We start from the raw sequence: 22,920 nt of genomic DNA, 5'->3' as shown, positions 1-22,920 counted from the left end.
CAAGGAAATCGGTATATAATTACAACTTATGGACGAGGACGCATCTTGGGAAAATAAGAAGAGAGACCCACTTTGGAGAGTGATTAGTAAAAGGCCCCTTTGAGGAAGGAATATTAAAGTTGAGAAGGTGCTGGCCATGTGTAGTTGTTAACGTAAACCAAAACTCTATGAAGTTAGTGGTGTATCAAGGTCAGACTCATTAAGTAATTTGTTCAGGGTAATCTAACCAACTATTAGCAAACATGAGGCGCTTCTGGGTTCCTCCTGCAGAGTTTCCCCATCTTTTTTTCATTATTGACCCCTGAAGGCACATTTTTAGACAAGTTTTTTCTAGCCACTCTTTTTCCCCTGCGAAATTTTAATGCCTTTGGAAGACTACAAACTTTTTTTATTTTATTTTATTTTATTTTTTTTAAATATACCTTTCAAGCACCAATCTTTGCCCTTGTTGAGAATGCATCATCTATTAGTAGGGCTCATTTTGAGGCAGTCAGAAATTGTTCTTGGATGTTCAGTTGGACTTTAAGTTCCTTGAGGTAGAGACCGACACTAGTTGGGAAAGCTGTAATAATAGATGCTACCTACCATGGTACTTTTTAAAAAATTTTTATTTTTTTGTGGGTGCATAGTAGGTGTATATACTTATGGCCTTTTTTTTTTTTTTAAAAGAGACAGGGTCTCACTATGTTGCCTAGGCTGGAGTACCATGATGCAATCACAGCTCACTGCAGCTCAAATGATCCTCCCACCTCAGCCTCCCAAGTAACTGAGACTACCGTGCATGCCATCATGTCCAGCTAAGCTTTTCAGTCTTTTTGTAGAGAAAGTCTTGCATTGTCGCCCAGGCTGGTCTTGAACTCCTGGGCTCAAGCAATCCTCCTGCCTTGGCCTCTCAAAATGCTGGAACTTACAGGCACGAGCCACTACACCTGACCTTTAAAAATTTTTTTTTAAAATATTCCATGAGGTTGGGAGAGGCGGAATAAAGATGTTGGAAGTAGAGTTTGAAAGTTCTTAGATGGCTTATTAAGGGTAATCATGTAAAACATATTAGGTTGTGAAGAAAGTAGGGAATATACTTGAAATTAGGTAAGAAAGCTGTAGTCTGTATCTTCTTCTCTGTATCTGTGTCTGTGTATTAAGGTGTGTAGTAGGCTGTTCTTGCATTGCTATAAATAAATTTATTTAATTTTTTAAAGGCTTTAATTGACTCACTATTCTGCAGACAGTACAAGAAGTGTAATGCCAACATCTACTGGTGAGGGCCTCAGGAAGCTTACAATCATGGCAGAAGGTAAAGGGGAGCAGGCGTCTCATATGGCTAGAGCGGGAGCAAGAGAGAGACGGCGGAGGTGCCACACACTTTTAAAGAACCAGATTTCATGTGAACTCAGAGTGAGAACTTGTTTATTACCAAGGGGATGGTGCTGAACCAATTCATGAGGGATCCGCCAGGTTCTACCTCCAACACTGGGGATTACATTTCAACATGAGATTTGGAGGGGACAGATACCTAAACTATGTCAAGATGTGTGTGAATGAGACGTTTAGATCAAATTAGTTCTAGTTGTCTGGTAGACAGTCATGGAAACTAGAGTAAGGTGTACACGACTTAGTAACCTGTCTTGTAATTCCATTGTGTGCCTCAAAGAATTTTTGAGGTGGGCTCATTCTGTCGAACAGACTTCAACATTTTAAAGGTATTACATCCTTTTATTTCATCAGCCACTACTGCCAGATAGATCTTAATTTTTTTCGACTCTTTAAATCCTGTGGTGTAATCCAAGTGATTTTTCCCCCTTTTAATATTTTTGTTTTATTTTCCTTCTTAACAAGCAAATTCCCTTTAGTAGGGGCAGGAAAATTATGAAACTACATCCAGAAAGGATGTGATATATAAAAGTTATTTCTAAATGGTTTAGCAGGAAAGGCAAAAGAAAGACAATACATGGCATTAGTTGCTACATTTCATTTCTGTTCTTTTTGCCCCATTTGCGCAAGCAGTTGAGCCCCTACTTTGAGATGGCCCTAACTTTGCCATCATCACTAAAGAAAACAAGGCCTTCAGTTTGTTTTTAAATGGTGTGCTTGAACCTTCTACTAAAATGTCATTTGTGAAACAGTCTTAGGGTTGAGTATAGACTTACTTTTTTTTTTTATGAAAACTTCCTCTTTACTTTTTTATTCAAGTAATTAGTTATTCTGGCATTCTGAGAATCCTTTGATCCCTTCAACTTAAATATTGACAAAATGCTTAATTTGAATCATTTGCCCTCAAAAACATTTTTACTCATTTATATGAGAACTGATTATATTCTAAAGAGAATGTGGATTGAGACTTTAAACTTATCCCTAATTTAACAAATTATTAAATGTTTATAAAGCACAAATGTTCCTAATAGTTTCTTAATGGAATTTGGAAGCAGAAGTAGTGGAAGATGTGTGGTGTCAGCTGTGAATTGCCATGGATGTGCTTGTCAACAAAGAGAAGCCAAATAAGCTGAGTGTCATGGCAACAGAGATTGGAGAAGGAACTCTGAGTCTTGGACTGCTCAGATTAACTTCCATCCTCCGGGTACTTTCACCTGAAAAGGCTCAAAGATCTCACATCCTTTTGGTTAGGACTGAAGAGTAAATTTATTGTGCAACAGAATGCTATGTTATAAAGGGCATTCAGTGTGACCAACCAGGTTCCAAGAAGGCTTGGATGTCATCTTCCCTGTCCCTCAAGTCAGGAGCAAGGCAGAGCCCATTGAATTCTAGATGTAATTCACAGAAAACACCAAAAGGTTGTTTGAAATTGAGATGTTATTTAAACTCACAGTATAAAACTTACACGGAATTTTGAAAATGACAGAAAATTATTTTTGGGGACCTGGCTGTTATTTCTGCAGTCAGTTTTCTGTCTTATGGTAGAATCTTATTTGTAGATATGCTTCATGTTAACTGTAATTTATTTATTTTATTTTATTTATTTAAAGGCTTTAATTGACTCACTATTCTGCGGACAGTACAAGAGTAGTCTGCAGGTAGTAGACCACCACCTGCAGTTTCAAGAGGTGTTTCAAGAATGGTTTCAAGAGGTGATTAAAATACCTCTTTTTGCTGGGTGTGGTGGTTCACGCCTGTAACCCCAGCACTTTGGGAGGCTGAGACGGGCAGATCATGAGGTCAAGAGTTCTAGACTAGCCTAGTTAACATGGTGAAACCCAGTCTCTCTACTAAAACTACAAAAAAAGTTAGATGGGCATGGAGGCAGGCACCTATAGTCCCAGGTACTTGGGAGGCTAAGGCAGGAGAATCACTTGAACCTGGGAGGCGGAAGTTGCAGTGAGCTGAAATTGGGCCACTCCAGCCTGGGTGACAGAGTGAGACTCTTGTCTCCAAAGAAAAAAAAAATTGCTTTTTAAAATCATCTTGCATTTGGCCAGGTTGGGTGGGCATGTAACTAAAGTGGCTAGGGGTGTTTAAAAAAAAGAAAAGTGTTGGATGGACATGGTGGCTCACACCTATAATCCCAGCACTTTGGGAGGCTGAGGCTGAAGGATCACGTGAGCCCAGGAATTCGAGACCAGCCTGGGCAATGTAAGGAGAGCTCGTCTGTACAAAAAATAAAAATGAAATTAGTCAGGCATGGAGGCACACACCTGTGGTCCCAGCTACTCTACTGGAGAGTCTGAGGTGGGAGGACCACCTGAGCTCAGAAGGTCAAGGCTGCAGTGAGCTGTGATTGCACCACTGCTCTCCAGCCTGAGCGACAGAATGAGATCTTGTCTCAAAAAAAAAAAAAAAAAAAAAAAAAAAGTCTACTCTCATTAAGACTGCATTTTAGATTCTAAAATGAACCAATGAAATGACAGCCCATCTCTTCAAAGAGCTCATGTGTAAATAGGATTTAACTAGGTACAGTCAAATACAGGTGAATTGTCTTTCGGGTGCTAATTGGTGTAGCCTTTGATCTGCCTTAGTTGCTAATGGAGACTGGATCATTCGTTCTCTCTTAAACTGGGGAGAGAGTTAATACAAGCTGTGGCAGATGACTGTAGCTCTCCTAGAAAGAGGCTTGGAAGTCGTCTTCCCTGTCCCCTCAAGTCACGGGCAGGCCAGAGCCCATATATGCAAGAGCAGTTTTGCTGAGCCAGGAAGGGGAACTAATCAGGAAAAATGAGACAAGAGGCTGGGCTGAATGCCCCAGGCCAGGGAGCAGCCAGTTATAGAACTCCTTAGAGATGGAGTCTTTTGGGCCACAGGATGAGGAAGATGATGTTGTAGCATCCTGCAAGAGGCATCTGAGGCCTGGGTTAGCAGAACCTTCCTTCTTCCAGGCTCTGAGAACAGTCTGGATTTGGAATTGGAAGCAGGAAACACTCAAGAAGAGAGAGAGTGATCATGATATGTTGCAGGAGTAGTAAAGGAGCCTGTGATCTGAAAGGGAGGAAGAGGAGCGTGTGGCCATTTCGTGAAAACAGGTTACTGAGAAGAGCATTGTGAGGTGTGCTCTGCACCTTCCTCTGTTGTGTGTCGTTTGTACCCCAACATTCTCAAAGCAATCAACTGGTCCCCAAGAGTGCTTCACTGCTGTGAACCTAATGGGACTCACAAGCCAAAGAAAGTATAGGATAGGTGTCTCTCCTCGAGAAAAGGTTTCTACAAAAGAGAAACCTGGCTTGTAGTATGGTTCCTTGAGACAAGCAGCTACTGAACTCTTTAATTAGGGGCACTATTAAAGTGAATCTTGGACTACAAGTATGTTCTAAAGGGATGTCCGAAAGATGTCATTTTGGAAGTAAAGCATCTCTTAGACATTGTTTCATCAGGGTACAATTTTGCAGATGCACATTAAGGATTTGTGCTACACTTCCCTACATGTGCTTGTGTTGCACACTGAATGAGGGATAAGGCGTGTCCTGTCATTTGTTATATAAAGCTTCACCTTCATGAATATGTATGTTGAATAGGAAAGCTATAGGAGGCAGTGATGGAGTTACAGATCTAAATGTTATGTCACAAAATGGAATGCTGCCCTGACCACAAATGTCGTTTCATCAACATTAAGCTGCATTTAGAATGCTTTCTACTTTTAGAAGGCTTAAGTGCTTTGGAATTATAAGGCAGATTTAGATCAGTGATTGTATTTGAGCAAATTGTCATTATTCTTAAAGGACCTAACTAGGGGTGGGGAAAGCTGTTTTTCACTAATGTTTGGGTGTTGCTTTGCATCTTAAATCATGTAATTGGAGTGTTTCTTATTTTACTTTTTGAAAACAGATTATTGTTGTCTTCGATATTACTAGAGTTTATAGCTAATTCTGAGAAGGACTTTTTTTTTTGGTAAATTAATAGGTGTTTCTTAAAAAGCAGTTTCAGATTTACAGAAACAATAAGCAGAAAGTACAGAGTTCCCATAAGCTATAGCCCTACCCCTCAGTTTCCTACATTAGTGTAGTACACTTTGTACAATTAATGAGCCAATATGATACATTATTATTAACCAAAGTCCATAGTTTAGAGTTCACTTTTTATATCGTACATTCTATGGGTTTTGAAAAATGTATAATGACATGTAGCTCTCATTGTACTACTATACAGAGTAGTCTCACTGACCTAAAAATCTATGCTTTGCCTGTTTACTCCTCCCCAACACTCAACCTCTGGCAACCACTGGTTTCTTTACCGTCTCCCTAGTTTTACATTTTCTAGAATTTCATGTAGTTGGAATCATACAGTATACGGCCTTTTCAGATTGGCTTCTTTCATTTAGCAATTTATATATAATGTTTCTTCATGTCTTTGTAGTTTGAAATAGCTCATTTCTTTTTAGCACTGAATAATACTGCATTGTATGACATACCATAGTTTGTTTACTCATTAACCTATTGAAGGACCTCTTGGTTGTCTCCAGTTTTTGGCAGTTATGAATAAAGTTGCTTAAACATTTGTGTGCAGGTTTTTGTGGGGACAGAAGTTGTCAATTAATTTGAGTAAATACCAAGGAGTACTATTTCCTTGTCACATGATAAGACTGTTTAGTCTTACAAGAAACTGCCTTACCATCTACCACATGGGTGGATTATTTTGCATTCCCACCAGCAATGAATGAGAGTTCCTGTTGCTCCACATCCTCATCAGCATTTGGTAGTGTTAGTAGAGATTTTAGCTGTTGTGTATGGTTGTAGGTCATTGTTGTTTTAAATTGCAAATCCCTAATCACATATGATATTGAGCATCTTTTCATATAATTTTTTGTCATCTATATGTCTTCTTTGGTGAGGCATCTGTTCAGATATTTTGCCCACCTTTTAATTAGGTTATCTTTCTTATTGAGTTTTGGGAGCTCTGTTTACATTTTGAATATGTCTTTTATCAGATGTGTGTTTTGCAAATACTTTCTCCTGGTCTATGACTTGTCTTTTTCTTAACAGTGTATTTCTTAGAGTAGAAGTTTTTAATTTTAATGGAGTCCAAATTATCAATTTTTTCTTTCTTTCATGCTTTTGGTGTTACATCTAACAACCTATTGCCAAACCTAAGGTCACTTAGATTTTCTCCTATGTTATCTTATAAATTAGTATCTAGATTCATTTTTGCACATGTGGAAGTCCAGTTGTTTAGCACAATTTGTTGAAAAGACTATCCTGAGAAGCAGTACTTTAACATGCAGAGAAACAGACTGGCTCTCTAAGGGAATGCTTAATTTCTGCTTGAGTCCCTCGTGTTCCTTCTGTAAACCTTTCATGAAGTTTCGTAGAATAGAGAGCCATGTCTATAGGAGGGTACAGTGTGTTGCCTTTCTCCTCAGTTATGTCTGAGAGCACTCCTGTCCAGCAAAACTGACTGCAATGATGAAATGTTCCATAATTTTGCACTGTCCAGTACAGTAACCATAAGCCACATGTGGCTATTGAGTACTTGAAAGGTAGCTAGTGTGACTGAGGAACTGAATTTTAAATTTTAATAAATTTAAATTCAAACTTAAGTAGCCTCACGTACCTTGTAGCTGTTATATTGGACAGTCCGGCACTAGAAAGTTAGAACAGATTTGAGAGACTATTAAATCAGTGTCTTTATTTTTCTCCTTCAACAAATACTTGATAATACTTACTATGTACTAGGAGATTTCTGAGTCCTGAGGATACAGATGAACTGCAAATTGTGGTTGAGTTCACTGTGGTCCACAGAATTAAAGTGACTTTTTAAAGATCACAATTGACTTTTTAAAGATCACAATGTCAGAGTTTAGATTAAAACCAGATCTCCTAATTGTAATAAATAGTTTTTGCCCATGGTCTTTTCCCCAGAAAGCTCCTTGGCTTCTTGTTTTCATCATATTTCCCTCTGCTCTCAATTAGAAAGTAGCTCATGAACTACATTATTCCATTGTTATTACATATTACAATTTAGCCAAAGTACCATGAAAAACAAAGTGGAAAATGAGTGTGTGTATCCCCACTGGAAAGAACACATGTGTGATATAGTTTGGATATGTGTCCCTACCCAAATATGTTGAATTATAATCCCCAGTGTTGGATGTGGGGCCTGCAGGGAGGTGATTAGGTCGTGGTGGTGGATTTCTCATGAATGATTTAGTGCCATCTTCTTGGTACTGTTCTCACAATAGTGAGTTCTCAGAAAATCTGGTCATTGAAAAGTGTATGGCATCTCCGCTCTCTCACTGTCTCCTGCTATGTGATGTGCTTGCTTTTCCTTTACCTTCTGCCATGATTGTAAGTTTCCTGAGGCTTCCTGAGAAGCCAAGCAGATGCCAGCGTAATGCTTCCCGTAAAGCCTGCAGAACTGCAATTCAACCTCTTTTCTTTATAAACCACCAAGTCTCAGGTATTTCTTTATAGTAGTGCAAGAACAGACTAACACAATGTGGTTACCTTTTCCTTATACTTTTTTGTTTGTTTAGAAATGTGATGGAAAACTGGTATTGTTTACTATCTCTAAGCCTTTTTGAAAAGATAAGAATTATTCTTTACTTTTCCTATAGCAAGCTTTAGACTCTTTAGGGAGGTAAGGGAAAACCTCAGAGGTTCCCTTTCTGTGTGCTAAACCTCATCCTTCTATTGAAGATGCCATATTCTGAGATCAAGGGGCATCCAGGGTATCTAGCCCAGGAAGAGTGGTGTGATCACTGAAAATGACATTAGTAACATTCACTCCTTTCACTTTCCCTTCCTGTAGTACCTGAGGTGTAGCGTCTGACCTTGCGTGACTTAGAAGTCTGAGGTAAAAGCCTGTGGCTGCCCTATTTACATGGTCAGCATCACCATCCCATTTTGTGACAGCCCATTAGAGAGAGCTTGGGTGGTTTCTGAGGTTCCACTGGCAGGTCCTCTGATTTCCACCTCGATGCTCATCCAAATGCGTTCATGTTCCCAGCTTCTGGGGGCTTTGCTTTATTTTCCTTTATGTTGCTCAAGATTCAGTTGCAAAACATTCGACAAGTATACCCCCCATTTCACTTTCTTCTTCTCTCGCTCCAGTGATTGCAGTATTTTAATACTCTCTTTTATATGGACATCACCAAATAACTCCTGAATATTTAATTTCTTAGCTCCCGTTTTGTTATCTCTACATGTCATCCTCCCTCCAAGACTTAAAAGAAGACTTGAAAAAACTTTGCTTTGTGAAATAGGGGTTTATATAAATATGCTAATATGCAACTTGCTTTTTGATTGCTTGGAAGGAATGTTGGAAGCCTGCACGGTGTGGAAGTCTGTGGTGCATGCCATGCTCATGGTACACCTGGTGGAAGTCTTTGTAAGAGTTATGACAAGTGCAAATGATTCATCTTTCAAACAAGTTTCTCACAAGAGAAGCAAACTGCTAACTATGGAGGAGGCTAGAGTAAGCAACCTCTTAGAAATCTTAAGAACAAGGGCAACAAAAGATTAGGATAGAGGAAAATAAAAACTAGAGGACATGGATTGCCAATCAGGTAATCCAAGTAACTACCATCCAGTCAATGAGAGACTTGGATGGCTAGAAAGCTGAAGGGCACTGCCTAACTTGGATAGTTAACATAAACTTAGCTCTGGCTAAAGTACTCAGGTATAGCCATTCTGCTCATTCTGTTAACCTACTCAGGTGTATATTCTACAGGATCCTTACAGTTTTGATAATAACACTTCTGTATATCCTGGTGAGTTTTTCTGCCTCCCAGCAAATGTCCTGTCTCCCTGAGCAGAGGGCAGCTTCTCTATAATAACCCCCTCCCAAATTTGCTTCTATCTTAATTCACATTTATGAATTAAGTTTCTTGTTTTATTTTTACTTTTGGTTTCATTTCTATTTCAAAGACAGGATTTTCTTTGAGCATGAGTGGTAATCATAGTAAATATGTGCATTTTCCTTTATTTTTATCAACTATGTAATTAGGCTATATTTAACTGGAGAGGCTGACCTCTTTGCTACTTGGTGGTACATCACCACAAATGGCATCTTGCTAAAAGGAAAACTTTTAAGATTCTAGACCAAATGTCTTTATTTGCTTGCCCCACACACAGACTGACCAAAATGAAAAATGAGGTGTACCGTTTTTATCCCCAGAGCATAATGATATGAAACAATGTGCTTGTCATAAAATTTTTTTTTTTTTTTTTGAGATGGAGTCTCACTTTGTCGCCCAGGCTGGAGTGCAGTGGCATGATCTCGGCTCACTGCAAGCTCCACCTCCCAAGTTCACACCATTCTCCTGCCTCAGCCTCCCGAGGAGCTAGGACTATAGGTGCCTGCCACCACACCCAGCTAATTTTTTTTCGTATTTTTAGTAGACGGGGTTTCACCGTGTTAGCCAGGATGGTCTCGATCTCGTGACCTTGTGATCCACCCGCCTCAGCCTCCCAAGTCATAATAATTTTTTAAAAGAGAATGTGACTATGGTAGCTATTTGGAAATGTGTTTTGGGAGTTTTCGTGTCATCTTTTCTCTTTAACTTTCTAATTATAATAGCAACTCATGTTTATTTTAGGAAATGTTATGCCTGGATAAGCAAAAGAAAAATTTAAGTCATCTAGAAATCTATTATCTGTTAGCATTTTGCATTGTCTTTCTAGTCACGTTTATGTTTACACATGCAACTTGTAAAAACAGGAGAAATAGGATCATACACATATCATTGTTTTGTACCCATGAATATATAATGAACCTCTTGTCATTCCCCACTAACTGTGATAGGAGCATTTCATTCTTCCATTGTATCTACCCACCATGTTATTTTTAACAGTCCCTTATTATTGGACACTTGTTTCTCTTTTTTTTTTTTTTTTTTTTTTTACTGTTATCGGCAATGTCATGGTTAATATGCTCAGAGCTAAATCTTTGTTCACATTCTTAGGAGGTTTATAGAATATAAGAAATATATTTTATAATAGCCCTGGAGAACAGCTTAGTAATTTTATGTTGGTATTTTAAAGAGCCAATTTAATATGTAGAAAAATGCTATCTCACTTCTTTGAGTTTCTTTGCTCACTAGTAAGGTTAAACACTTTCTCACCTTAAATGTTAAAGTGTAAGAGTTTATTTTCTTTTATTGCAGAAGGTTTGAAGGCATTTGTTTAAAATTATTTAATTTTCACTGTTGTGATACCATATGACCTTCTTGTCATTGCTCATGACTTTAACCTTAGGAGGTTAATTGTTTGGATATAACAACTTTGTGTCATGAAAGAAAGAACAAGATTGCCAATTGTCTGAGCCATGGAAGACCTAACAGAAACTGTAGAAAGCAGTCCTTATGAGACAGAACTTTTTAATAGGTGTGTCAGCGTTTCTGGGCTTAAAAAAAAGTCCTGTTTCTTGGATATTTTAATTCAGTCTGCATTGGGCAGAGAGAAGTACAGAGTGGCCTTTCAATGTATTTTAAATTTAACAGTCTATAATTAGAAAACACTATTTGAGCTCTTATAATAAACTTTCACTCTGAAAGCACCCATCTAAATTAGTGGGTCATTCCTCCCCACTCCTTTTCTCCCTCCCCCTCAGTCACATCTGCCATAGCCATATCCATGGACTCTGCTTCTGTAATTTTCAGAGTTCAAACTTGTGGGTCACTGTTTCATAATATTAAATGGTATTAGTGGGACTTACTCCCTCTCCTTACTCCCCTTATAAGATTACTTCAGTGACTTCCTTATCTTGAGAGGAACTGACATGTGATTCTTTAGGAACACAGCTTATCTTATAAAGTGGGAGTTAGTCAGTGAACAAATATTTATAACCCTCAATTCTGTGCCAGAAAGACAGCAGAGAATCTGACACATGTGATCCCTTCCCTCACAGAGCTTGCAGTCTGACTGGAAAGAGACAAGTAAATCTCTACAAATAATTGACCAAAGTTACAGTTAGCAAGCTGTTATGTCAGAGAAAAAGCAGAGAGTAACGTGGAGCAAGGGAAAGGAAACCAAATGCGGTCTGGGAGGGTCAAAAAAGGCTTCTCCAAGAACGCACAGGAGTTAGTTATAAATGCCATCTCTTGCTCTCTTTCCTTACAGAATGCTACATTTAGTGTACATGAACCGCAAGGGAATTAATGTATTTTCTACTCTCTTTAGCAATACTCCCTAGGTATGCAAATGAAAATACATTGCTATAGTTGATTAACCACTATAAGATTAGTACCATTTTTGTCTGAAGAAAACATTATTAAATAGCCTTAAGAACAACATACTTTGCCAGATGGAGTGAAAAAGGCTGATAAATCACTGGGACATCAGCTTAGTCACAGGACGGTGTAATAGCTGTGGAAATTCAACTTTATCATGTCTTCCATGTACAATATGGGACTATCTGAAGAAACACAGGTCGTTTTCTAGCTAAGGTTTGCACCGTATAACTAATCATTTAAAGAAAAGTTATCTACTGTCAATTTACAGTAAAACATGGCTTAAGCATAATAGCTTTTGTAATTCATGAAAGTTCTGTGTTTAACTGTTAGTTGGAGCCTGAAATGACTATGACTAATAGGAATATTCTTCCAAGTTCTTTAATCCCCTGAGATGATTATAGCTGTTCTTTAGCCAGACAATGACTCTGAAGTCCATTAAACTTAAAAACATGCTTCTGGGGGAGTTGCTTTTCAATGCATCAGGTTACTTAGTGTTTTTATGTGGCTATATTTTGGCCATCTCCTAATGTTGGAGAATTTGTTTCGGAGATCTGGAACTGTCTCCTCCTCAGCTCTGGTTATCAGAAGCATGGCAGAGGGAAATGGAAGTAAAAGATGGATTGGAGATTTCTGGTGCAGTTGTGAGCCGACCATCAGAGTTGTATATTTGTATCACATTGCCTTGTCTTCCTACTACAGAAATTCTAGAGAGTTATGCCTTGGGATTTATTGAGAAATGCAGTGAAAAACTATCAAGTGACATCATATGGTGGTCTTCCCTGGTCTGCAGTATTGCTCATTGCCTCTTGTTTACGGGCCATATTAAAGCTAAGTGTCAAATGCTTTCTTTTTTCTCCTGAGGAACAAAATATGGTTCCCACTTGCCTTCCTCCTAACACATATGGAGATACATGCATTTTCTGTCTCTGAGTTTGGAATATTTCTTCCCCTGTAACTACAAAGGAGTTGAGAGGCAAATATGCAGCACAGTTTTAGTCATTTTGCAAGATTTAACTAGTATACTCTATTTTAATCATTTAACAAATACATCTAATGCTTATTGTATACCAGGTGCTCTTTCTGATCTCTTTATTAGTATTAACTCCTTCGATTCTTTTTTCCTCCATTTATTTCTGCTTTGATCTTTATTATTTCCTTCTACTAGTTTTGGATTTGTTCTTTTTTGGTTCCTTGAAGTGTACACCATTAGGTTATTTATTTGGAGTCTTTCTATGTTTTCGATGTGGGCATATGGTGCTATAAGATTTCCTCAGTACTGCTTTTGCTATATCTGATAGGTTCTGGTATGTTGTGTTTCTGTTTTCATTTATTTCGAGAAATGTTTAAATTTCCTTCTTAATTTCTTCATTGATTGTTCAGGAGCATGTTGTTTAATTTCCATACATTTGCACAGTTTCCAAAGTTCTTCTTGTTATTGATTTTTAGTTTTATTCCATTGGATTCAGAAAAGACACTTTGATTTGATAGTGACATTTTTGAATTTGTGGAGACTTGTTTTGTGGCCTAAGATATAGTCCATTCTGGAGAATGTTCCATGTGCTGCTGAGAAGAATGTGTATTCTATAGCTGTTGGATGACATGTTGCGTAAATGTCTGTTATAGGTCCATTTGGTCTACAGTATAGTTTAATTCCAATGTTTTTTTACTGATTTTCTGTGTGGATGATCTGTCCATTGCCAAAAGTGGGGTGAAGTCCTCTACTATTATTGTATTGCAGTCTGTCTCTCCCTTTAGATCTATTATTTGTTTTTATATAACCTTTGATCCTTTTAAGGACCTTGTTAAGTTAGTACTATTTATAGATGAGGGAACTAAGTCTCAGAGAAATTAAGTATCATGGCTGGAGCCACAATACTTAATCGTGGAGTCATGCTAAGTGTGGAGTCGGCCTTCAGAATCCTTGTTCATAAACATCAAACTTTGCTGCCTCTGCAGTGAGTCGCTACAGGGAGCAGGTAGAACAATATTCAGTCCCAGGAGATAGTGTTCCCTCTTCCACTACACCTTGTCATCAAGAACCTCTCTCTGTGTTTACCTGCCTCTCTGATTCTACGTTAATCGTCTCACAGTAGTATTTTGCTGTTGTTATATAATTTACTTTATTCCTTTGTGAAATTATATATTCTACATATACTTTAAAATAAATCATGAACTTGTAAGATACTATTTAAAATGAATGTAGTCTTAATGTAACACCATGTTAAGATGTATACAGAAAGGGATTTTAGAGTAGTAAGCTTGAATTTGTTTTGCATTCCAGTATCTACCCTTTTGCCCATTCTCCTTTTTGACAAGAGCACACATTTTCAGCTTGACTAGATGAAAAGTGCTAGGTTTGGCTGTGTAACTGAATAAAATCTATAAGCTGACCATATTAGAAATATCATTAATACCATGCCCTAAACAATTGTAATTGTCCACAGACTTGAGTTAGAGCACAAAAGCAACTATCTGCTTTAATTTCATTTGCATAGAGTGAGTGGGGATGGTAGGTGGAGTTGAGAGAGGGTAATAACTGGAGAAAGGTTCCAAGTGAAACAAGAAAAACATCCTCCAAGGATCAGGTGATCTTTCCAGAGGGATAAACATGTCCCACAGGGAGTGTAGTATACAGTATCTGAAGTGTAAACTGCTTATCCCTTTTAATAGGGTCTAGTAATGCTTACTGGAATATAGCATTTTGGGCCACTTGAAGTTTATTTCATCTGTTCACAGCATTTCAGATATTCTTTTGTTCTTCTATTTTTACAACAGTTTTACTGAGATATAATTCACATACCATAAAACTGGCCTTTTCAAATTGTACAAATCAGTAGTTTTTGGTATATTCAGAGTTGTGCAACTAACCCCACTATTTAATTCTAGAATATTTACAGCACTCCAAAAAGAAACCCTATACCCATTAGCATTCACTTTCCCTTCTCTTCGTCCCCCAGCCCTTGGCAACCACATATCTGTCTTTATGGATTTGCCTATTCTGCACATTTCATGTAAATGGGATCATATAACATGTGGTCTTTGTGACTGGCTTCTTTCACTTAGAATAATGTTGTCAGGATTCATTCGTGCTATAGTGTGTATCACTCTTTATTCCTTTCCATTGCTCAGTAATATTATATGGGATTGCCACATTTTGCTTATCCATTTAATAGTTGATGGACATTTGGGTTGTTTCCACTTTGGGGCCATTATGAATAATGCTGTTATGAATATTTGTGTACAGTTTTTGCTTGGACTGGTGTTTTCATTTTTCTTGAGTATATACCTAAGAGTGACACATTTGTTCTTGAGTTTCTTCCAAGAGTTGAGTATTTTTGATTAAGATGGGATCTCAACTAAAAATCAATTTCTGGTTGCAGATGAGTGTACATCCTGCAGTTGTTAAACATAGATTTTAATGAAATTTGTTAGGTAGTTAAAAGATATATATATATATGCACTACCAAATCATATGCATATATGCACTGCTGGGTAGTCTCAGGCTGTATTCTTTGGATATTCATATTGTGGTTCTATGAACTGGAGACCTCTGGCCAGTGGCCTATATTTTGCTTCCATCCACAGGGCAAATTTCAGCTACTTAAAAATCCGTTGAAAGGCTGCAGCAACTGTATGTATTTCAAAGCAAATCTTCTACCATTTAGTAGGTGGCAGATTATGCACAGCACATCAACCTAAGTTTCTGTGACACTTAGTTTGCCCTTTATGTACATAGTCCTTCTACTGTCCTATAAAGCCCTCTGCACTCTTTTTCCCTTCTCTATGCCTAGTTCACAATACTCTAGCCATGCTTGCCTTTCTGTTCTTTTTAAACCTTCCTGGCTCATTCCTGCCTCAGGGCCTTTGGATGAGCTGTTCCCTCTGCCTGGCTTACTCTTCTTTTGCAGCTGCCCCCGCCCCGTCCTCAACCCTTATTAAGTCTTAAATATCTCCTCAGAAAGGCTTCCCTGACCGCTTGCTCTACATCAACCACACCAGCCTTGCCCTGACTCTGACTTTTTTGAGCGGCATTGACTGGTCTTGTTTATCTGTGTGTTCCTGTGTTAGAACATGAACATCAGGAGGGAAGGGAATCTGCCTGCCCGCGCTACTCCAACTTTAAATAGGGGCTGGCAGGTGGCAAATATTAGTGGAGTGAATGGCTGAGTAGTTGTTCTTGTCCTGAAATGTCAGTACCTATCAGAGCCAGTATTTTCCTGGCAACTCTCCTGGAGGGTCAGTATTGGAGAGCTCTAGGAGGGTAGCATCAGAGGGCTCTTCATTTCACCTCCTCCCCCAGAAAACTAGCAAAACATAGCATCAAAGCCTCATTCTCATTTAATCTCTGACTTTTCCTTCCCCTAGAGCTGTCATCCTGTGGCCCTATAACACTCTGCTCCGAAAGGATCTGCCAGAGACTGGGAGTGTTGACTGCTGCAAGGACCAAGGTGGGAATTACTGTGCTACCATCTGGAAACAGTAGGTTTGGTAGGTTTGGTGCTTCCTGCTGCTATAGCATGAGTCTAACTTGCATCAGCTGAAGGTTGGCTGTCTATCAGTTATCCTGCAGCTTTGCTGCTATCTTCCCTTCTCTGGTTAAGACATTTCATAAATGTCTTAACTCTGAGAATTTTAATTTTATCCTCAGGACAGTCTTAAATTTCAAGCTCTTTCAGGTGAATGGATGTTTTCTCAGTCTTGGATTGCCGTTTTAAATGACAGCCAGAGAAATAGAGGTAACCCCAAAACTTCCTAACCTGTTTGCATTACTGCCAAAAGAGAGCACTCAATCAACTCTCTCAACCACGCCTTAAGAAAACAGAAAATCTTCAAAGAAATATCAGCCAGCCATGCACCTTTTAGCAACAGTACTGAAATTACTAGCAAAGTTATTCCGTTTTTTATAGTTATCTAAACCAAAATTAAAGAGCTGTGGTAGTTATACCCATTCTGTGCCCACTGAGGAGGAAGAGGCTTTGCTTGCTGTGGTTGAAGCAGTACAACTCAATTCACTGCCTAGAGTACTTTGAATTTTATTTCAAGTATAATTTTATTATTGAAAATAAAAATAGTTGCATTTTTCGGTACAAAAGATTTTCTCTTTTCTTGCTATATCTCTGGGCACCTGAAGACTAGGGTTCATTTGACCCTGATGATAGCTGTTTTGTTTTTTTTTACTTTTTATCATTGCTGTTTAGTGTGGTGGTTGCCTAAAAAGATTTTTACCCTAAGATAGACACCAGGGCCGTGTAATCCCAAATTATTTAAAATAAATATTTGTGGGTAGTTAGTATTATTGAGCACAGTATTCTCTAACATTATTTGTCTTCTGTGAAGTTCACAATAATTCTAGGAATGTTGCTAAGGTTAGAATGCCTGTTTTGAGCTGGTACTAGGAATGGCAGCTATTTCCAAATATTTGACACCGTTTTGATATCTTTCCCTTTGTCTGGTGGTGGTGTCTGTCTCATTGAAGCTGAGTGAAGAAAAGAATTCATTTATTCCACAAATACTTACTGAACACTTTCTGTGCGCCAGGCATTCTTTTCAGTGTTGCAAATGAGGCAGTGAACAAAACAAAATTCTTTCATGAGCTTTAAAAAATCTCTTGAATATCCTCAGTCAACAAACCAGAGCAGGGAGACACCGAGGACTTGCCTCACTCTCAGGTATTCCGGGGAAACCCCCTTCAGGATGGCAGATGGACACAGGCAGGAAAGGAGAGAGTGGAACCCTGATTTGGAAAATAAAGCAGTCTTATGTTCTAATTTAATCACTGCAGAATTTTAGAAGCGTGTTAAAATAATAAACAACAAAAAAAAATGTGCTGGGTTGATATAACTTGGGCTTGAAAAATAAAGGATTACTTTTTTTTTTTTCCTTTTCAATGTCCCACACACTTGATGTAAGGATTACTTTTTAAGTATACCATTTTCGTACATTTTGCATTCAGAGTCTGCCCAAATTCTGCCCCCACCATCCTCTCAGCCTCTGTCAATGTCTAATGCATCCTTCGAATTTCTTTATGCATAAAGACCCCTTCATAACATAAAAGATAGCATACTATATTTCTCTGCAATGTATGCTTTTTTTCCTTACAATATATGGAGGAGGATTTAATAAGCGAGTACTAAGACACTTTCCTCATTCTTTTTTTAAAGCAGTTACAGAATAACAGAGTCCATTTATGGATGTTCCACAGTTAAAATAGCGATCTATTGATGGACAACATTCGGGTTGTGGCCAACGTTTGCTCTTAAACAATACTACAGTAAGTAACTGTATGTAGGTTATTTTGCATGTAGGCAATATATCTATATAAACTTGTAAAGTAGAATTGCAGGTCATAAGGTATATGTGTACTTTTAATAGATATCATTAAATTGCCTCTCTGAGAGGCAAGTTTTCTTTTCTTTTTTCTTTTTTTTTTTTTTTTTTTTTTTTGAGGCGGAGCCTCTCTCTGTTGCCTAGGCTGGAATACAGTGGCACAATCTCAGCTCACTGCAATCTTTGCCTTCTGGGTTTAAGCAATTCTCCTGCCTCAGCCTCCCAAATAGCTGGGATTACAGGCACCCACCACTGCGCCCAGCTAATTTTTGTATTTTTAGTAAAGATGGGGTTTCGCCATGTTGGCCAGGCTGGTTTGAACTCCTGACCTCAGGTGATCTGCCTGCCTTGGCCTCCCAAAGTGCTGGGATTACAGGCATGAGCCACCACGCCTGGCCAAGGTTTTCTTATTACATGTCTGCTAGAAACCTGTAAGAGTACCTGCTGTCATCCGCGTCTGGATATTTTGCCAATTCTCATAGCTTAAATGCCAGACTGGGTTGGGTGCCTTGGCAATGTGTTCTTATAGCATCTTGAATTTTCAATTATCTAAACATTTATTTCCCTGTGTGATAATGATTTGTTTGTTTCTCCAACTAGACTGCAAGCTTTGTGAGGCTAGGGACTAGGTCGGTCTCCTTCACCTGGCTATAACAGACATTCACGTGTCTAATGAAGCTTAAATACATTTTCAAAAGATGAGACAATTAGTGGTAATTTAGCTCGCAGGTTATACAAGTGCAGTAAACTGGCTGCTGTCATAGATGGGGCTCTACTGCTCTTTAATTATTAGAAATCTTCAGTTACAGCATGGGAACAAACATTCTTCTTTTATGTTACTGAAATTTATATTAAGCAGGTAGTCAGCAACAAATTCAAGAGGTTAAATCCTCAGTTATCTGCTGGCAATTTGATTTCCCAAGACCTAGACTCGATTTTGAGAATCTGAAGAATAGAAAGCTTTCTACTTCCGGTTATGTGCATGAGCCAAAACATTTTACAGGGCTTCAGGAGGTCCACCTATCAACTACGAACCCCAGAGTGGGAAAACTTGCTTGAGAGATGTGGTTGAGGACTTGGAAATATTTTGGAGAGTGATTCAACCCCCTTATTTCTTGCCACTAGTAATTGCAGTCTACAGTTAGCCAGTTCTAGATAATGAGAGTATTCTTTTCTTACGTCTGTTCTGGACTTTGTCTGGTGGAATTCAAGAATTTTTTAATATAGAAAGATTTTTTTCCTTAAATATGCCTTTCTAAAAGAAAAATATTTTGGAGGAGATAAAGGATTAACATATGCTTAAGTTGAAAACCTTTGCTAAGTAAACTCATACCCATTTTATAGTTGTTAAAGTGAAGTAATTCATATCTATTTGATTTTTAATAGTACTTATGAATATCAGGCATACTGAAACCCCAAGGTTAGGATGAATATTATTGGATGAAAGGAAGAAAAAATAAAATTTTCTAAACAATTTTTGTGTCCTCCTGTCCATAAACATTAAATAAACCTAGAACTCAGGACTTTCCCACTAAGATTAGGAGTAACATTTAAGCACACCCTACATCTTATTTTCTTGTTTCTATAGCGGGCATATCCTCTGACAAGAAGAGCAAAAATGAAAGAACAACAGAAACCCCAGTATTGCGGCGGTGGCGGGGCAGCTTTTTTAAAACCACTTTTCCTCCTCTGAATATTTAATGCATAGAAATGATGAGAAAGTAGCGGAGACATAAAATAATAGAGGAAAAGCCATAACTGTCAGAGAATGTATAATGGAATGCAAGCCCAGAGTGATTTGTTCTAGACTTTTGGCTCTTAGAGTAACCCAGGCACACATGCTAACTTAAATTTGAAGATGAAGGTTAGTAAAGTGACTTTAGCCAGCTTTGCTATATGTTTGTATTCACGACAGTATTGGAGGGTGAACCTCCTTGATTCTGAAGCTACTTATATTGTGGTAATCAATTCTTGTTATCAAAAAAAGGGACAGATATGTGAATATGTGGGAGAACTAATTCTTTTAGGGATGACAAGTAATTTCCATGATACCATGTAACTCCTTTCCCTTTTATACGTAAGAACCCTGTAATTAGCTTTGTCTTAAAAGTTTTTTTTTTCAAAACTCTATAGGAAAAAGAGTAGCCTATATTTCAGCTACAAAGGATCTGTTGATTCTCTGTACAGCATAGTGCCTTTTGAATGCTCCTGACTTAAAGAGAATGACTGAAGGGGCCTCTACCAACAGTGAGAAAGTGGAAAGAACAGTGTCAAGTTTAAGCACTAAATCAGCAGTCTAGTGTTGGGAGGATGTTGTGCTGAATAGATACCTGCCTTGTGTCTGACTGTATCTGTGCCTGAGTTGTCTTCATCCTGCCAAACACAAACAAGTTACTAGGCAACAAAAGTGATTCAGATGCTCTGAACACCTCACTGAATGAAATGTCTAACCACGATGTTTCCAGGAAATGCCTCCTCTATAAGTCACTGGGTAGCCTGATAAACATTTGCACGTGCTCTGAGGTCAAGTGACCTAGAGCTTCTAGCCTGTGTGTTATAAGGGGGGGCCAGCTAATGTTTGAAAGAATGCCACCTTACTGGGCAAACATGGATAGTTTGCTTGCTCCTACGTGGTAACTATGAGGAGGAAGGGTTGGGGACAGGGCTGGGAGAAGTGCAGTCTCTCCCCAAAAGAACTCACCAGGATGGAAATCCATTGCCCTTAGGTCACATCTCTAATTGTAAAAATAGCCCAAGATCCCAGAAAATCACAACATAGCATAGTTACCCAGGAGCCTGGACTCAGATGCGTTCAAATCCTACCTCTGTCACTTGTTAGATTTCTAACTTCTCATACCTCAGCTAGGGGCGATTGTACCCCATACAGTAGTTGTGTGTATTAATGTTAGTATTTGGGAAACACTAGAACTAGTATCTGTCATAAACTCTGGGGATGCATTAGCTTGCCTGCCATGCTTTACATAGCTCCTTGAGAGGTGGGGCCTGAATTGTGAAGAAATGAAGAAAAAGAGAAGTGAGGTCTTTTCCAAGGATATATTTATTCTTTTCTGATTTCCAGGACTGCAATCATAGAAATTTTAACCATAAATCATTTAAGGAATCTCTTCAAGGTCTTTCAGCACTACATAGTTTGAGAATTATGTATCAAAAAATGACCTCAGGGCTACGCAGTGGAAAGGCCGTGCGCTCATGGAGCATTGCTTTAGGGTTTCCAGTGGATATGTAATGCTCTGAAGCTAGATATGGGTTTTTGCTTTACTGTTTTTCCCTTCCATTATATCCCCCTTTTTATATAAGATATTTTATAATAAAAATGCAATCACAGAAAGTAAACCACAGTAAGATGAAATTTTGGGGCTCTGCGTCACATATGGAAACCATAATTATACAGACACATTAGTGACTCATTTAGGAAAAGAAAGGTACCTGAAGCTCTCTGGGAAAGGGTAAGATAATTCTGGTGTCTTTGAGTGTGTGGGCTGCCACATTCATTCAGCTGCTATTCTAGGGCTGGGCTGCAAGTTCTTGGCTAGTGGCCAGGAACACCAACACAAACAGGACATGGACTCTGTCCTTGCAGCTCATAACCAGCAGAGGAGATAGCCCTGTGTAAGCAGGGAGCTTTAAAACCCTGTGCTGGGCTGAAGAGATGTGTAGGATCATAGGTATGGGGAGAAAGCCAATGACATTCAATCTCAATCTGATCTTTAAGAGTTCTAATTTTGCTTGAATTTATTTTTGGAAAGGAAATCAGAATGTTAGAGAATTGTGTTGGGAATGTGTCACCACATGCCAGGCTAGTGGCTCTGCAGTTCCTAAGCAGTGTTTTGTAGTAGTGACTAAACCCTGCTCTGAGAAAGTGATGACATTAGGAGATGCAACAGAGAGTAAAAGTAGTTGGAACCTTTCTTCCTGAACTTGCAGTCTCTCTCTCTGGTTCTGTCTTTGCTGACTGAGAGATGGTGGTGTTTCCCAAGGAAGTAGTTGGCCTGAAAGTCAAAGGGATGAAAAGGATTGGGGAGTGACTCTCAGGGTTGCCTCAAAAGCCGGTCATAATAGTTAATTTGAATTAGGTAGAAACTCTGGTCAGTTGTACAACATAAGTACATGACGTTTTATTCAATAGCCATAAAGATTTCTTTTAAAATATGTGTTTTGTGTTTTGTTTTGTTTTGTTTTGTTTTGTTTTGGAGATGGAGTCTCGCTCTGTTGCCCAGGCTGGAGTGCAGTGGCCGAGTGGCCGGATCTCAGCTCATTGCAAGCTCCGCCTCCCGGTTTATGCCATTCTCCTGCCTCAGCCTCCCGAGTAGCTGGGACTATAGGCACCTGCCACCACACCTGGCTAGTTTTTTGTATTTTTTAGTAGAGACGGGGTTTTACCATATTAGCCAGGATGGTCTCGATCTCCTGACCTTGTGATCCGTCCATCTCAGCCTCCCAAAACGCTGGGTTTACAGGCTTGATCAACCGTGCCCGGCCTAAAATATGTGTTTTTAATTGACAAAAATTGTATATAATAAGGTGTATAACATGATATAATGATTTATTTATTGCCAACATAATGGCCTCGTGACTTAAGGTTAACTTTTCAATCTCTATAAAAAGTAAAGGAGAAAGCCCATTGAACTATAACATTTCCCAGCTTTCCTTGAAGTCACAATATATAAAGTGCTTCACTGAATTTAATGTTGAAGGTAGAATCCCTGTTTTATATGCAGTCTTATGCCTTGAATAACTTTCTGTAAGTGTGTGTTGGTTTGGGGAAAATGCATTTAAGTTTGGTTTATTTTATAAAGAGCCCAGAGGTGTTTCTATTTTATTACAATTTACATGAATTTAGATTCTCCATCTTTCATCAGATATCTTTATGTTACTTGGTGGAAAACTGTATTAACATTATTTGTAAAATATCACTGAATAAACATAACATTTTCAAAAGCAGCCATAAATAATGTCTCAAG

At 38.5% G+C, this 22,920-nt stretch overlaps 1 protein-coding gene across 3 annotated transcripts in view; it reads left to right on the top strand.

Moving 5' to 3' along the window:
* Nucleotides 1–22,920, top strand: part of LOC105486291 (sphingomyelin synthase 2) — an 86,373-nt gene that overhangs the window by 16,985 nt on the left and 46,468 nt on the right. The window contains exons 2-3 of one of the 3 annotated variants that reach the window (XM_071093222.1): nucleotides 15,977–16,059; nucleotides 17,776–17,882. The gene's annotated coding sequence lies outside the window, so the exon portion shown is untranslated. Of the gene's footprint in view, nucleotides 1–15,976; nucleotides 16,100–17,772; nucleotides 17,883–22,920 lie in introns of all 3 variants that reach the window. The other 2 variants (XM_071093223.1, XM_071093224.1) reach the window with 2 other exon arrangements.

The sequence above is a fragment of the Macaca nemestrina genome, chromosome 3 (genome assembly GCF_043159975.1).
Source record: "Macaca nemestrina isolate mMacNem1 chromosome 3, mMacNem.hap1, whole genome shotgun sequence".
NCBI classification, from domain to species: domain Eukaryota; kingdom Metazoa; phylum Chordata; class Mammalia; order Primates; family Cercopithecidae; genus Macaca; species Macaca nemestrina.
This window is presented reverse-complemented; position numbering and strand designations above follow the sequence as displayed.